Here is a 17,356-nt window from a genome sequence, read left to right as displayed (position 1 = left end):
TCTTTCTTTTATTAATGTGTTGTATCACATTGATTGATTTGCGGATGTTGAACCAACCTTGCAGCCCTGGAATAAATCCCACTTGGTCGTGGTGAATAATCCTTTTAATGTACTGTTGAATCCTATTGGCTAGTATTTTGGCGAGAATTTTTGCATCTGTGTTCATCAAGGATATTGGCCTGTAGTTCTCTTTTTTGATGGGATCCTTGTCTGGTTTTGGGATCAAGGTGATGCTGGCCTCATAAAATGAGTTTGGAAGTTTTCCTTCCATTTCTATTTTTTGGAACAGTTTCAGGAGAATAGGAATTAGTTCTTCTTTAAATGTTTGGTAGAATTCCCCCGGGAAGCCATCTGGCCCTGGGCTTTTGTTTGTTTGGAGATTTTTGATGACTGTTTCAATCTCCTTACTGGTTATGGGTCTGTTCAGGCTTTCTATTTCTTCCTGGTTCAGTTGTGGTAGTTTATATGTCTCTAGGAATGCATCCATTTCTTCCAGATTGTCAAATTTGTTGGCATAGAGTTGCTCATAGTATGTTCTTATAATTGTCTGTATTTCTTTGGTGTTAGTTGTGATCTCTCCTCTTTCATTCATGATTTTATTTATTTGGGTCCTTTCTCTTTTCTTTTTGATAAGTCTGGCCAGGGGTTTATCGATCTTATTAATTCTTTCAAAGAACCAGCTCCTAGTTTCGTTGATTTGCTCTATTGTTTTTTTGGTTTCTATTTCATTGATTTCTGCTCTGATCTTTATGATTTCTCTTCTCCTGCTGGGTTTAGGCTTTCTTTCTTGTTCTTTCTCTAGCTCTTTTAGGTGTAGGGTTAGGTTGTGTACCTGAGACCTTTCTTGTTTCTTGAGAAAGGCTTGTACCGCTATATATTTTCCTCTCAGGACTGCCTTTGTCGTGTCCCACAGATTTTGAACCGTTGTGTTTTCATTATCATTTGTTTCCATGAATTTTTTCAACTCTTCTTTAATTTCCTGGTTGACCCATTCATTCTTTAGAAGGATGCTGTTTAGTCTCCATGTATTTGGGTTCTTTCCAAATTTCCTCTTGTGATTGAGTTCCAGCTTCAGAGCATTGTGGTCTGAAAATATGCAGGGAATGATTCCAATCTTTTGATAACGGTTGAGACCTGATTTAGGACCAAGAATATGATCTATTCTGGAGAATGTTCCATGTGCACTAGAGAAGAATGTGTATTCTGTTGCTTTGGGATGAAATGTTCTGAATATATCTGTGATGTCCATCTGGTCCAGTGTGTCATTTAAGGCCTTTATTTCCTTGTTGATCTTTTGCTTGGATGATCTGTCCATTTCAGTGAGGGGAGTGTTAAAGTCCCCTACGATTATTGTATTATTGTCGATGTGTTTCTTTGATTTTGTTATTAATTGGTTTATATAGTTGGCTGCTCCCATGTTAGGGGCATAGATATTTAAAATTGTTAGATCTTTTTGTTGGACAGTTCCTTTGAGTATGATATAGTGTCCTTCCTCATCTCTTATTATAGTCTTTGGCTTAAAATCTAATTGATCTGATATAAGGATTGCCACTCCTGCTTTTTTCTGATGTCCATTAGCATGGTAAATTCTTTTCCACCCCCTCACTTTAAATCTGGAGGTGTCTTCAGGTTTAAGATGAGTTTCTTGTAGGCAACATATAGATGGGTTTTGTTTTTTTATCCATTCTGATACCCTGTGTCTTTTGATTGGGGCATTTAGCCCATTAACATTCAGGGTAAGTATTGAGAGATATGAATTTAGTGCCATTGTATTGCCTGTAAGGTGACTGTTATTGTATATTGTCCCTGTTTCTTTCTGATCTACTACTTTTAGGGTCTCTCTTGGCTTAGAGGACCCCTTTCAATATTTCCTGTAGAGCTGGTTTGGTATTTGCAAATTCTTTCAGTTTTTGTTTGTCCTGGAAGCTTTTAATCTCTCCTTCTATTTTCAATGATAGCCTAGCTGGATATAGTATTCTTGGCTGCATGTTTTTCTCGTTTAGTACTCTGAATATATCATGCCAGCTCTTTCTGGCCTGCCAGGTCTCTGTGGATAAGTCTGCTGCCAATCTAATATTTTTACCGTTGTATGTTACAGACTTCTTTTCCCGGGCTGCTTTCAGGATCTTCTCTTTGTCACTAAGACTTGTAAATTTTACTATTAGGTGACAGGGTGTGGACCTATTCTTATTGATCTTGAGGGGGGTTCTCTGAACCTCCTGGATTTTGATGCTTGTTCCCTTTGCCATATTGGGGAAATTCTCTCCAATAATTCTCTCCAATATACCTTCTGCTCCCCTCTCTGTTTCCTCTTCTTCTGGAATCCCAATTATTCTAATGTTGTTTCGTCTTATGGTGTCACTTATCTCTCGAATTCTCCCCTCATGGTCCAGTAGCTGTTTGTCCCTCTTTTGCTCAGCTTCTTTATTCTCTGTCATTTGGTCTTCTATGTCACTAATTCTTTCTTCTGCCTCATTTATCCTAGCAGTGAGAGCCTCCATTTTTGATTGCACCTCATTAATAGCTTTTTTGATTTCAACTTGGTTAGATTTTAGTTCTTTTATTTCTCCAGAAAGGGCTTTTATCTCTCCGGAGAGGGTTTCTCTAATATCTTCCATGCCTTTTTCGAGCCCGGCTAGAACCTTGAGAATCGTCATTCTGAATTCTAGATCTGACATATTACCAATGTCTGTATTGATTAGGTCCCTAGCCTTTGGTACTGCCTCTTGTTCTTTTTTTTGTGAATTTTTCCGCCTTGTCATTTTGTCCAGATAAGAGTATATGAAGGAGCAAGTGAAATACTAAAAGGGTGGCAACAACCCCAGGAAAATATGCTTTAGCCAAATCAGAAGAGATTCCAAATCGTGAGGGGGGAGAAAGGGGATAAAAAGAGGTTCAGAAAGAAGAAAAAAAAAAAAGAAACAATTAAAAAAAGAAAACCAATAAAGAAAAAAAAATATAAAAAGGAAAAAAAGAATATATATATTAGATAAACTAGTTAAAAAACGTTAAAAAAGGAAAGGGTAAAAGTTAAAAAAATTTAGCAGAAGAGTAAAATAAATTGAAAAAGAAAAAAAATTAAATTAACTGCAAGGCTAAAGAATCATGGGGAGAAAGCCATGAGTTCCGTGCTTTGCTTTCTCCTCCTTTGGAATTCCGCTGCTCTCCTTGGTATTGAAACTGTACTCCTTGGTAGTTGAACTTGGTCCTGGCTGGGTTTCTTGTTGATCTTCTGGGGGAGGGGCTTGTTGTAGTGATTCTCAAGTGTCTTTGCCCCGGGCGGAGTTGGACCGCCCTTACCAGGGGCCGGGCTGAGTAATCCGCTCGGGTTTGCTTTCGGGAGCTTTTGTTCCCTGAGCGCTTTCCGTAGAGTTCCGGAGGGCGGGAATGAAGATGGCGGCCTCCCGGTCTCCGGCCCGGAGGATCCAAGAGCCTGGGGCCCCACTCCTCAGTGCGCCCTCAGAGAACAGCGCTGATTTACTCCCGTCACCCTGCCTCCGGCCGTGCTCCGAGCTGACCGAGCCTGCGACCGGTTCAAGGTAACCCCGAGCTTAGCGCTTACTCCTCGGCTCTGTCTCTGTAGCCGGCTTCCCTGTTCTAATACCTGTAAGCTCTGCGACACTCAGACGCCCCCGATCCTTCTGTGACCCTGCGGGACCTGAGGCCACGCTGACCCTGCGTGGGCTTCACCCCGGTTAAGCCTCTGAAGCAATGTCCCTCAGCGGAACAGACTTTTAAAAGTCCCGATTTTGTGCTCCGTTGCTCCGCCGCTTGCCGGGAGCCGACCCCTCCCCCCGCGGTCTATCTTCCCGTCGCTTTGGATTCACTTCTCCTCCAGTCCTACCTTTCCGAAAGTGGTTGATTTTCTGTTTCTAGAGTTGCTGTTCTTCTTCTCTTCGATCTCCCGTTGGATTTGTAGGTGTTTGCAATCTTTAGATAAGCTATCTAGCTGATCTCCCGCTACCTGAAGTAGTCTCAGCCTGCTACTTCTCCGCCATCTTGACTCTTCCTCAAACTCTTATTTTAATTTCATTTGGATATATACCCAGAAGTGGAATTTATGGATCATAAAGTAGATTTGTAATCTACATTTTTGAAGAAGCTCCATATTGCTTTTTTCATAGTGGCTGAACCAATTTACATTCACAACTAACAGTGTATAACCAATATTGTACAATGGTTATCTTTTCTTCAGTGTTCACCAACCCTTGTTGTCTCTTGCTTTTTTGATGATAGCCGTTTTAACAAGTGTGAGATGATTTTTCATGTACCATTGGCCATTTGGATGTCTGCTTTGGAAAAATGTCTATTATCTTTTGTTTAGGTTGTAATGCAAGGTACACTTTCATACAGATGGTGTTACTCTAATATGGCATGGAAACAGTCATGATTTTCCCTCCAGAGCTCCAGGGTTTGAGAAAAATGGCCTAATTTCTGTGGGAAAGAAAGCAAGCCTGAGAACTTGAGCCTACTCTCTTGCCTATATCAACAGTAACTGTTCAACACTTAGGCATTTTTCATACTGAATTTCTGCATAGCATTTAGATGGAACACATCATTCCATGGCTGAATAAGTAAATGCAATTCCCTAGTTGGTTTTGTCTTTCTCTTAACGGTGGAACACTGTTTTAAGTTGGGAACTTTTTTTTTTTTAACATAAATTAGTGTTTTCCTTGTGAAGAGCAAAGGTCATAAGCTCAAATACCTCAGGCCCTGGGAGAGAAATTAACAAGTGAAGGTGTAATGTATTCTAGAGAGAAGCAACTTGCGATCAATTAATTGAAGAGGGAATTGTCTTGCTGAAGTGAAAATTTGACACACAAACAAAATCTGTCTACAGGCCACATTTGGTGCTTGGTTTGTTATCAGAGATCTCTCCTATAGAGGATACTTGAACATGTAGGGCAAAATGATGTGTTCTAAAATGAAATCGTTTCTGAAATGCATTTCATCCTGGTGATAAAAAATGATGTGCTAATTGCTGACCTCTGTGGGCATAAAGCCTTGTATCTTTAATGTCATCAGATCCATTCCAAGCATGTGGCTGGCAGACTGGACTGACTTGGGTGAGCCTGCCTGCTGTGCTGACCTGGCAGATGCCAGGGAAGTGGGATGGTCACAGGACAGTGTAGGTGACAAACCCCAGAACTTTATAGAGTCAAGGATTTGTGCATGAAACAAATATAACTTGTCGAGGAGCCAAGTGAAGATAAGTGAATGAGAGGGACTTAGCCATAGACTAAAGGGAAAGTAGCATATGACAGTTAATGCTAAATAATCATAGTTATAATCAACCAAAAGTGAGAGTAAATAGTCCAGAACAGTAGCAGGGAAAGGGAGAAGTTTGGGTTTAATCACAGGGAGTGGTGCCAACCTCAATTCTGACATGCACTTGTTTGTGGATATTATCTCCATTGAAAGGGAACCAGGATAGGGTTATTGACCAAATCCTCCTTCGCTACAATGAACAATAAGAATTTTGTGTTACTATGATTATGTAGATCATATACATCCTGCACTTCATATTTAAAATAAACTCGCAGTTACTAAAAATTGAGACTCATTCTTGCGGTTGAGTTTCGGGTGTTTACATGTCTTAGCATGGGTAAGATACTTTCATTTATCATCTTCCTGAGTTTTCCTTGTGGCAGTAATAATGGTTTTTTTAAGTTAACAATGCTATTGATTGACTTATTTATATTAATTTCTAAGTTTTTCAAAATACTTACACACAACCGTATTTCATTTGAACTTACATCATCCCTGAGTAGAGGGATTGGATTCCTCATTGGAAAGAAAGAGTATTGAGAATTGGACCATTTAAGTACATTTATTAAGTGCCATGGTCAATAGAGTGTGCTTCCTGAATGCCTTCTGATGTTTCCAACACTGCACTTGTCTTCTTTCTGGATCCTTATTAAGTTGGATACTTGTTTTCACTTGCCTCCATGTATCCGAGGGCTTCATTTTAATCTGTTTTATCAATACACATCTATACTAATGTTTCCCCATGGGTTTTAAAAGAACATTGCCTTACTCTGTAATCCTATTCATTTTCTCCTTCTTTTGTAAGTTATATATGTTGATCATTTTTTCTGTATTCTTTACATATATATTTAGAATTTACTTTCTAAAAGATTAAAATCTCATGCCTCAAAACTGAAACTTCTATCCAGACCTGCTCAAGATGAAAATAGAGATGGTCACATAGTGTATTGTATAGACATGTTCATGTGGAGGAAAGGTTTTGAAAATAGCAAAAAATAATTAACTCCAGAATAGGAAAGTCCATACCTTGAAAATCTCACCATCAGAGATGGTTTAAGACATTGAATCTGTAGAGATCTTAATGCCAGCCTCTGTGCCAAACAATTACATAAATTGTGAAGGAAGCAGACCTGTCTGGGTGGCTCCCTGTCCTGGCAAGACACCATGAATCCCATGTTCACACTAAGATAAGTGGCATGAAATGTCAGCTTTCTGAGTCATAGGCACAAAATAACTACATTTACAGGAGATGCTTCTTGGGAATTGTATATGGGGAGGGCATAAAAAAGCAAATGAACTAAGGGTTTGTATAATGAGTTTGAAGTTTTAAAATGATTAGACCTAGGTACTGAGAAATCAGCATCTTCATCAATGAAAACCTTGAGAAGAAAAAGGAAGAAAAAAATCAAGTGTGTTAACAATATGAATATTGATATCCATATATTTATAATTTTTTGATTTATTTCTGTGCACAATGGGAAGGTTTGTAACTTTGTATATAATTTCATGTATTTTAGCCATTTTCTGGATTTGGAGTAGGAGATAATCTTAAATGATTTTTTATTGAAATATATTTGACATAACATTTTGTAAGTTTAAGGTATAAACATATCAATTGATATATTTATACATTGTAATGTGATGACCATTGTAAAATTAGTTAGCACCTCTACCATATTGCATAATCATTTTTTGTTGTGAGAATAAAGGCTCTAATCTCTTAGCTAGTGATTATAACACACAATTGTTGTCTATATTTACTATACTGTGCAATAGATCTCTAGGACTTATCTACTTATTGCAAATTTATACCCTTAAACAATATCTCTCCTATTTCCTCCATGCACCAACCTGGTAACCACCCTTTCACTCTGTTTTTATGTGTTTGGCTTTTTAAGATTCCACTAAATTCAAGAACACAGAAGGAGGAGACACTTTGTGCAAAATAGGACATTCTTCAGTTTTTTGGAAAACTCTTATAAGCATGCATCTCTTTCAAAATATTGTTTGCTGTATTTCTAATTCACTAGGCCTTGCAGTGCTTGTCTGGCAATGTATTGATGAATTTCCAGAATTTCTTCTCTTCCTCTAAGTGAAGTATCAGATGTCAAAAAAGACTTCCTTTTTCTTTTTTTCTTAGAGAGTATTATAAAAATTACATAATTTAAGTTAAATATTCACTTAAAAGTATAAAAAAAATCTAGCTAAATTGATTGGCTGAAAATGAGTTTAGCATAAAAATCAAAATCACTTAAGGAATTGACATAACTGACTAAATATGCATATAAAAGTTGTAAAATCAATGTGGAAATTTTAAGTCCATATAAATTATCAAAACATCAATAGGAGATTGGAGTTATTTCACTTTTTACAAAAATTGATTTTGGAAAGTTCCCTCAGAGATTTCAAAAATTCTTGATAACTTTGCAAACAAGGAGAGCAAGCATAACTGGCCAACACTGATACAGTATTTTGGGGAAAATAATTTTAAAATGCTAAAAAATACATAAGAATAAAGTCTCTGGGCCTATAACAATGATCTTGAAAGGAACACTCTTTCTAAAGAGGTGGAAGTGAATGTTGAAAGTGAGAGGAGCCACACTAGGAAAAGGAAGTTTTCACTTAAGTGTGGCCTGGTCTAAGACTGGTCCCTCTTGTCCTCTGTGTTGTACATGTTAGCTTATCACAGGGCTGCTCCCTTAAACACTGCATTCCACAGTCTCTATGTGGCTAGTCTCAATGTGGTTATCTTGTGAGGTAAAGAATAAAATGTGAATGGGCTTGATGTATTCAACTCCCATTTTCTTCTCTGGCACAAATTTGGACAAAGAAACCAAAGGTGATTTTTCTCAGACTGCATATGGTGAAGACAACAGGGAAATAAGATGGAAAGAGCGAGTTTCAGATGCTTTGAAATCATCTCTTGATTATTAAGCTTGGACCTTATAGGAGAGGAAAAACAAGCTGCTATCCTGTTTAAGCCATTATCACGTTGGTAATTTTTTAAGTAACCAACCAGTATGCTAACCAAAATAGAAAGCTGAAAGAAAGGGCAGTCAAAGATGGTGGATGAGTCTTAACCAGGAAGAGTCTTAACTAGGGAGAAAATTATTGGTTATCAGACTTTAACAAATAGTACTATAATGAAATATACCTATTAGAATGAGAGGTTTCATTACCAGAAGATTTTCAAAACTGGAGTAGCAATACTTCTATCAGATGAAACAGACTTTAAAACAAAGACTGTAATAAAAGACAAAGAAATGCATTGCATAATGATAAAATGACCAATCCAAGGAAAGGATATATTTGTAAATATTTATGCACCCAACATAAGAGCACCTAAGTATCTAAAGTAATATTAACAGATATAAAGGGAGCAATTGACACTATTACAACAGTAGGGGACATTAACATCCCACTTAGATCAATGGATATATCATCCAGACAGAAAATCAGGAGGCAAATCAGCCTTATATGACAATTAGGTCAGATGGACTTAAAAGATGTCTGCAGAATACTTTATCTAAAACTGTAGAATAAACATTGTTTTCAAGTACACATGGAACATTTTTCAGGATAGATCACATGTTAGTCCATGAAACAAGTCTCAATTGATTGAACAATATTAAAATAACATAAAACATCTTTTTTGGTCACTATGGTATGAAACCAGAGATCAATACAAGAGGAAAATTGGAAAATATACGTGCAAATGGAGATTAAACTGCATGCCCATATGTAACCAGTTGATCAAGGAAGAAATCAAAAAGGGAATTAAAAAAATACCTTGATATAAGTGATAATGGAAAAACGAACTTCCAAATTCAATGAAATGCAGCAAAGGAAGTTTTAAGAGGAAAGTTCATAGTGATACAGACCTATCGTAAAAAACAAGGAAAATCCCAAACAAACAATACAATTTTACACCTAAAGGAAGTAAAAAAAGAAAGAACAAAGCCTGACATCAGAAAGCAGGAAGTAAGAAGGATCAGAGTGGAAATAAATAAAACAGAGACCACAAAACAATAGAAAAGATCAATGAAAATTGAACTTGTTTCTTGGAAAAGATAAACAAAATCGATAAACCTCTAGCCAGACTCATAAAGAAAAAAAAAATAGTGAAGAACTAAATAAATAAAATAGCAAATGAAAGAGAAGTTATAACTGACCACCACAGAAATACAAAAGATTGTAAGGACTACTATAATTATATGCCAACAAATTGGGAAACCTAGAAGAAATGTTTCAATCCCCAGAAATACACAAATTTCTAAGACTGAATCACAAAGAAATAGAAAATCTGAATAGATCAATTCAAGCAGTAATATTGAATCAGGAATTTAAAAACTCCCCAAAAAGGAAAGTCAAGGACCAGACAACTTCACAGGTAAATTCTAGAAAACATTTAAGCAAGAGTTATTATCTATTCTTCTCAAATTATTCCAAAAAAATTTGAGGAGGAAAGAACACTTCCAAACTCATTTTAAAAGGCAACATTACCTTGGTACCAAAACCAGAAAAAGATATCACAAGGAAAGAAAATTCAGGACAATATTCCTGATGAACATAGATGCAAAAATTCTCAGCAAAAAATTAGCAAACCAAATTCAACAATACATTAAAAGATCATATACCACAATCAAATGGTATTTATTCCAGGGATGCAAGGATGGTTCAACATCCACAAAGCAATTAGTGTGATATAATTCATTAACAAGATGAAAGACATAAATTATGTGGTCACCTCAATAGATGCAGAAAGAGCATTTGACAAAATTTAACAGCAATTTATGATAAAAAAAAAAAACTACATAATAATGGCCATGCATGATAAGCCCATAGCTAACTTCATCCTCAGTGTTGAAAAACTAAAAGCATTTCCTTTGAGATCAGGAACAATACAAAGTTGCCACTTGTCATCACTTTTATTTAACACAATATTGGAAGTTCTAGCTACAGCAATTACTGAAAATAATTACATTATTGTATATAATAAGGACATACAAACTGGAAATGAAGAAGATAAACTCATTATTTGCACAGGGCATGTTACTATATATAGAACATCCTAAAGATTCCATATACAGAATCAATTATATCTTTGTACACTAACAATAATTTATCAGAAAGAGAAATTAAGAAAACACCCTTACTTAACAATTGCATCGAAAAGAATAAAATAAGAATAAAAAAATAGGAATAAATTTAACCAAGGAAGTGGAAGACCTATACTCTGAAAACTATAAGACACTGTTGAGAGAAACTGAAGATCATGCTCATGGTTTGGAAGAGTTAATATTATTAAAATGTCCAAAGCAATCTACATATATAGTGCAATACCCATCAAAATGCCAAAGGTATTTTTCAAAGAACTAGAACAAAGAATCCTAAAATTTGAACAGAACCATAAATCCTAAAGTTTGATAGAATCACAAATGACCCCAAATAGATAAAATCATCTTGAGAGAGAAGAACAAACCTGCAGGTATCATGCTCCCAGATTTCAAACTACACTAAAAAGCTATAGTAATCAAAACAGTATGGAACTGGCTTGAGAACAGATACATGGAAAAATATAACAGAATAGAGAGCTAAGAAAGAAACCTACAATTATATGGTCAGTTTAAAGGTGGCAAGAATATACATCGAGAAAGTATATGGTGAAATAAAGCATAAAGAAATGTATGAAGAAATAAATGGTGCTAGGATAACTGAATAGCTACATACAGAATGAAATTAGACCACTATCTTATATCACATACAAAAGTAAATTCAAAATGGATCTAAGATTTGAATGTAGATCATGAAACCATAAGCCTGCTGGAAGAAAGCATAGGCAGTAAGCTCTTTGAGATCAGTCTTACTAATATTTTTCTTACCAGTATCTCTTCAATCAAGTGAAAAAAAAGCTAAAATAAGCAAATGAGATTTAATCAAATAAAAAAATCTGTTATACAGTGAAGGGAACCAACAAAACAAACGGCAACTTACTGAATAGGAGAAAATATTTGCAAATCATACGTCTGATAAGGGGTTAATATTCAGAATATATAAAGATTTTACACAACTTAATATCAAAAAAGAAAACAAACCAATTAAAAACTGGACAGAGGACCTGAATAGATATTTCCATAGAAGACATGCAGATGGGCAATGGGAACATGAAAAGACAGTCAATATCACTAATCATCAGGGAACTGCAAAATAAAAGCAGAATGAGATTGACTATTATCAAAAAGGTAAAAAAAAATAACAAGTGTGATCAGGGATGTGGAGAAAAGGGAACCCTCCTACTTCGTTGGTGGGAATATAAATTAGTGCAGCCACTATGAAAACAGTATACAGGTTACTCCAAAAATTAAAAATAGAACTATCAAACAAATCTACAATAAATTCCACTTCTGGGTATTTATCCAAAGAAATCAAAAGCACTAATGAATAAAAAGATACATGTACCTCTATGTCCACTGCAGCATTATTTATAATAGCTAAGACATGGAAGTAACCCACCTAAGTGTACACTGGTAAACAGACAAAAAGATGAGATAGATACATGTGATATACATATACATGCACACACACATATGTGTGTGTGTGATACTCATGTATATGTATGTACATAGTAGAATACTACTCAGCCATAAAAAAGAATAAAACCTTGCCATTTACAACATAGATACATCTAAGAATATTACGCTAAGTGATATAAATCAAACAGAGAAAGACAAATATCATACGATTTTACTTGTATGTGGAATCTAAAAGACAAAACAGAACCAGACTCATAAATACAGAAAATCGTCGGATACTGGAGGAGATAGGGTTGGTGTGCAAAATAGGTGAAGGGGATTAAAAGACAAAAACTTTCAACTATTAAATAAGTAAGTCACGAACATATGATGCACAGCATAGTAAAGAGTCAATATTACTATAATAACTTTGAAGGGTGACAGATGGTAACTAGACTTATTGTGAGGATAATTTCATAGGTATAAAAATATCCAATCACTATGATGTACACCTGAAACTAATAGGATATTTTATGTAAATTATACTTCAACTAAAAAAATATGAAAGATGCATAAACAATTGCCTCAAGGCACACGATCTTAAATGAACTAAATGTTCACTAAAAATGAGACCTGAGTGACTGACTGCAGCTGTCATTTTCAATTCTATTGTTTTAACCAATTTCGAGGGGGACCAATTAATCAATTTGCAAAAAGGCACCAGCTGAAGATGTGGAAGCATCTGGAGAGGGTATATGCTGGGTTTGAATTTGGGATACACAAAAAATGGAAGATAAATTTTGCACATTTCATAATTTTGCCTAGGGCAAATTCTATAAATAGATAACATTTTTACCTTCAGTAAACTGAACTGTCATAGTAAGCAGAGTATTATAAAGACTTTTTTTTTTTACACTCACTAAGTAAAGCATTCTGGAAATTATCTAAGTAATTTACATCCAAAATATTTTTGTACCAATGCTTTCTATTCTATCATATGTAACTACCAACTCGATTCTCCATTTCAACATTTTTCTAAGGGTGTGCTGTTGTAGAAGTACATTCTTTTTGTTTTATCAGCCTCATGCCAAATGAAACATTTTTAAGTTTTATATGCAGCATGCATAAATTTGACTGCATTTGTCTAATTTTCTTTCCCTGTTTGGGGTATAAAGATGAGCTTAAATCAACAGGAATTGGTGCTATTCTCAGCACAGTTGAAGACAATAATTTGTGTTAATTTTTGGGTACTAGAACCATAAGAGACAAGACCTCTGGACAGAAGCCAAGTCCGTTGGTCCATGCCATTTAAGTAGTATACTCCGTAAGTGCTCAAGAAATATTCCTCTTCATCTTCTCTTTTCTTGGGCAGGGACCATGCTTTCATCACTTGTTGGGGCACTTATGTAATACTAGTAGAAATTGGCTTCCTTAGGCTAGGACTTTTCCATGCAGTGTGGCTTATCACTGAGCTGATCATGGGGATTCTAAATGGATCATGAATAAGGTAGGTCACATTTAAATATTGTGATACTTTAATTTTATAATTTTTAATTTTATCATTATTCACCCAAGCTATTAATGCATTGTTATTCTCGTCATATTTTAAGTGATGAGATTTTCTACTAACCATATTTTAAGAAACTAATTTCCATAAGGTCTATTTTTTTTTTCCTATTGCAACTGTACTGGATACTAAAGTCAATAAACCATTTTTTTTCTTATCCCTGGTTATGAAGATGAGAGCATTTGGAAATTATACATTTGTTTTTGCATTATATCTTAATACAAATCAATTCATTTAAAGCAATTATACAAAGAAAGCCTTAAAAATCTCAGATGTGAATAGGAAAAAGTAGTATTGAGACGATGAATCTGTCTCTAGAAAATTTTTTTGTTGTTGTTTTCTGAGGAAAAGATTAAGTTTGAAATTTCCAATTAAGATGTCATTATTTTGTTAGTGGACCACTGAAAAATGAAATTCTTTTCTCATAGCTTTTTTTTATAGTATAACAGAAATATCTGATATATAATATATTTTGAAAACCATGATATTGAACGTGCTTGTACTTATTAATTGTGCTTAATGGACTTTCAGAGATACTGAGAGACATGTTTTATTAGTCAGTTATTGTCACAATAATTCTGCATAGTAAAATCATAAATCTCACTGGCATTCACTATTGTGTCAGTCAAGATCCTCCAGACAACAGAACCAGTTTGATACCTACATATCTGGAAACATACACTGAGATTAATTTTAAGGAATTGGCTCACACTATTATGGGAGCTGACAAGTCTGAAATCTAAAGGATAGACTAAAAACCTGGAAACGATGTAGGAATTGGTCTTGCAGACTTGAAGCTGGTGTTCTTTATCCGAGAAGTGTCCGAGTTTGCCTTCAAGGCCTTCCAATTATTTTATTTGCATGAGTCTCACCTACATTATCTAGAAAAATTTCATTTACTTAAAAGTCAACTGATTATAGATATTTGCCGTATCTGCAAAATACCCCCACAGCAACTCCGTTAGTGTTCGATTATGTAACTGAGGACCAGGTTGAATAACTGGTCTGGCCAAGTTGGCACACAAAAACAGTCCACTCCTTGTCACCTTGACACCCAAACACATCTTCTTAACCTACTTAACCTCCAAATAGAAACCACAAAGTCATACTTCAAACAAAAAAAATGCAACTATTCTTTATAAAACCTAAAATACACTAATCATTTCCTTTCAAGGTAATAGAGTCCTTAAGTGATATTCACTCTTCTCCTTAGTGTGCTGTAACTTAAATACTGTGATATAAAAGTTTATATTATTAATAAATTATATGTTACATAAGAAGGGGATAAGAGAGGAAAGAAAACAAAAACGTTTGATATACACATGTACTCATACATATATACACACAAACATTTATATGCATATATAATATATACAATTTAAATATATAGATTAATGTGTAATGTATAATATATATTATATAATACACTATCCATGATATAAAAACACAAACATATTCATAACAAAATGAAGAAGAAATACATAACTGGAGTCTCATTTCTGTAACGGAACAACATGGTTGTAGCCCTTATTTATAGCTATTTTCTTCCACTATCCATTGCGTATTCCTTTGCCTCAGCAAGTACCTCAGGGGGTCATGGTTCATCATCTCATAGGGTAATCCAAACTTTCCTTCACAAAGGGTCTAACCCATGAGTAGTTGTGTTTTAATTGTTCTTTTTGTTTCGTTTTCATTTTTTTATGGTTTTCCATTGACTTCAATCACATGGTGTAGTAATACTAAGAGAAGCCCTAAGGTACCTCCTGTATTCCACACATATATCTCATTACTTTGTTGTAGAGTAGCAATCCAATTTCCCTTTGAGATCAGGATCAGTCACCCCAGCTGGTAAAGAAACTCCTTCTTTGATATTGATTCAGTCATGAGGATCCTAAAGTGGCTAGGCAGCTGTCTTAGTTTCCAGTTAAATGGAATCATTCTGTCTCCTGTTGGAAGTGTTTCTCTCTTTGGAACAAAGATCTCTAGACCAGCAGAACCTAAGTTTACAGGAATAGGAAGTAAACATTTTGCTAGTGGGCAATAGTGGGTAGTGCCACTTTCATTTCCTCTTTTGATTCTTGGATCCATTGATCCTTGCAATGGGAGAAAGAGCACCAAAAATATGATGACATTTCAGAGCATATACAGCCTTCTGGAGAACCTTATCCCAGTCCTGCAAGATATTGCTAACTGACACTGTAATTAAGTCTTCTTAAGGCTGTTACACTTTTCTGTCAAGTGTATAGATGTTTCTGATGATGAGGTACATGGTAAGACCAGTAAATTCCATGATCTTGGGCCTATTCCTCACTTCATTAACTGTTAAGTGAGTTTCTTGATCAAAACTAGTGCTGTATGGAATACCATGGCAATGGTTAAGGGATTCTATAAATTTGTGGATGGTAATTTTGGTAAAAGGATTGCATATAGGAAAGGCAAGTCTATTCAAAATATTTACTCTAGGAAGAACAAAACAGTACGCATTCTAATATTGAAGTAGTCCATTGTAACCAAACTGTCATCAGGTAGCTGGCTAATCATCACAGGAAATGTTGCTACATTAGATTCAGCATTGATCTCTGTTGTTGGATGATTAGATATTGAGCAGTGACTAGCCAGTTTGATCTTGGGGAGTGGAAGTCCATGTGGCTGACCCATTAATATACTCTATCCTTGCCACAAATGTCACTTTGTTCATCTGTCCATTCACCACTGTCCATTAATCACCTAAAGTTATGATAACCCACTGTCATTCTCAAGACTGTTTTTCTGCACTAGCCAAATAGGTGGGTTGAATGGGAATGTAATGGGAATCATTACACCTCTGTATTCCTGAAGTTCTTGATGGTGGCACTAATATCCATAATCCCTACAGAAATTCAGTAGTTTTACTATTTGTCCTGGTAGAGACCATTCTAGGAGCTTCTACTTCTAGGGCTTCTAGACCTTTTCTTTCATAATAGCCCTCACTCCACAGAATAAGAAACAATGTGGAAATTCTACCAGTTGCTGGGTATGTCTACTTCAATTACATATTCTGGAGCTCTGTCAATAATAGTAGGATGGGTTCTAGAGTCCCCTGAACTCACTGTGAGATGGGTCTGAGTTAAAGTTTCGCTTATCATCTAAACTTCAGAAGCCCCAGTGCTAACTGAGGGACCAGTGTGATGATTTGAATCTCCTAGAATTCGTGCCAAGTCAGTTAAGGATTAGTATCCAGTAGTCCCTGAAAAGTCTGATTATTTTCTTTTCCTCAATGGACAGTTACCCTGGTGGAAGGCCATCTGTTTTGTTTTGTTTTTCCTTTTAGGAAAGCTGGAGAGACATAAACAGGGTCCTTTTCCAAGGGAACCCACCCTTCCCCCCATCCATGGGGTTCTGGACCTGTAAACTGGTTCAGATTTGGGAATTGATTGAAGGCCCATGACTGTTTTGGTGATTCAGGATAGACTGTTCCCTGGACCTACAATTCTTCTGCTTTTTTTAAGATCAGGTTAGGAAGTAAACAGGCTTCCCATCTATTTCAGTTTTGGGAATACATAATCAACTTGCCAGTGCCATAGTGTCAGACCCACGAGAGACCAAGTGATACTCAGACAAGTAGGAGAACTCAGATTTATTTTATGCCAGCAGACCCAGATGAGCTCCTGCTTGAAGTTCTGGGCCCCAGGCAATGGGGTTATAGGGCTTTTATAGAGGACTACAGGAAGTCAGGTTCCAAAGCCTATGCTGACTGCTGGTAGGTGGATTTAACGTGGGGGAGTGGGGACTGCTTTAGGTGGGAACAGTAGTGCAGGGAGCCTGTGGTGGGAAGCCTGTTTACAGAAGCAGAAGCGGCTGGTTATCTCTTGCTCCCAGTAGGGCTCTGGTTATCTCTAGCTTATTGTTAGTAACTTTCCATCTTCTGGGGCCTCCTGGCCTGGGTCGGCTCTGGGTAATTTTCCTCTTCAATAGGTTTCTGAGAGTCAGACTATTCTGATTACTGCTTTGAAGACTCTGATTGTCCATT

Source organism: Enhydra lutris, unplaced genomic scaffold (assembly GCF_002288905.1).
Source record: "Enhydra lutris kenyoni isolate GAN:26980312 unplaced genomic scaffold, ASM228890v2 scaffoldscaffold41, whole genome shotgun sequence".
NCBI lineage: Eukaryota > Metazoa > Chordata > Mammalia > Carnivora > Mustelidae > Enhydra > Enhydra lutris.
Note: the sequence above shows the minus strand (reverse complement) of the source record.